Raw genomic sequence first — 1,200 nt, forward strand, 5'->3', positions numbered from 1 at the left:
GTCTTCCTGCGGAACCCCTCACACTATGAGCAGAAACAAGCCTTTCCTGACACTGTCCAAATTCCCAGGACATATAGAATCCAAAGCATAAGAAAATGACAGTTTTAGGAGGAGTTCATTTTGCAGTAATAGCACCTAGAACAATTGTGTTTGCTAAACAGAATATATCTTGAGGTTGTCCCTGACCCATAAGCCACTGGTTTGCCTTCGGATAAGGTCAGCAAGTCGGCCTGTGGGTTCAACAAGGCTAAAAAGCTGTCCAACCTAGAGCTGACCTTTTCTGTACCATCTGGGAAGGGGAGAGGTAGTCAGAAAATTATAAAGGGGGGTCAGCAAGGATAAGAGATAAGGTGGGGTGCAAGGACAGGTTTATCTAGGGAAGGATGGGGTGTGAGAACAGGAAGTCACCCTCAACTAGCACAAATCTCATTTCAAGAGCCCAGGTACCAAAAAATGCTGTTTGCTGAGACATGCACACAGTGGTGGGGCAGAGGACGGGGACCGCAAAACTGGTGAGTCCTGCAGTCCTGCTGTGCAGGACTTGCAGTGCAAAGGAGCTACTACAGGTAAGACTCTTAGGAGAGTGCCTGGCATCTTAAAGAAACTGACGTGCATTGAGGGCTTACTGCTGTTATGGTCAGTGTGTGATTTTTCAGAGTGCTCTGAAGCTGTCGGGTCTCCCAGAGGGACCCCAAGAACTGCATTGGAAGAGGCAGAACATTAGAGCTCTGGGATCCAAACCCCACGTCCAACACAGCAGGATCGTCCTGATCTGGTTTCTGTCCTGCACAGCTTCACTTGCAGGTGGGAAGTAATCCTTTGCTTACAACCACGAAGCATTTGAAACCCACCGTGTAGAACAAGCACCGGCCTGGGTAGGGACAGTCCATGTCTCACCCTACGTTCTGCTGATAGCTGGCTCTGTGCCCTTGGACAAGTCACTTCCCCTCTCTGTTTTATTTTCTGTTCTGTACGTGCTTGGCCTAGGTGACCTCTGACGTATCATTTTCCTCACCATTCACTCGAACAGTAGAGAGGGGCCAGCAGGTAGCACAGAGGCTAACACAGCTGGATCCACGTGGCTAACTGCATGGTTCGAGTCCTGGACCCAGGGCATGCGTGCGTGTATATCCAAACTCCTAAGAGAACAGAGGAAGGGACTGCCTCATGGCCATCCCCCTGGGCATGGAGGGGCAGAAT

Source organism: Tupaia chinensis, unplaced genomic scaffold (genome assembly GCF_000334495.1).
Source record: "Tupaia chinensis unplaced genomic scaffold, TupChi_1.0 Scaffold000159_1, whole genome shotgun sequence".
Classification (NCBI taxonomy): domain Eukaryota; kingdom Metazoa; phylum Chordata; class Mammalia; order Scandentia; family Tupaiidae; genus Tupaia; species Tupaia belangeri.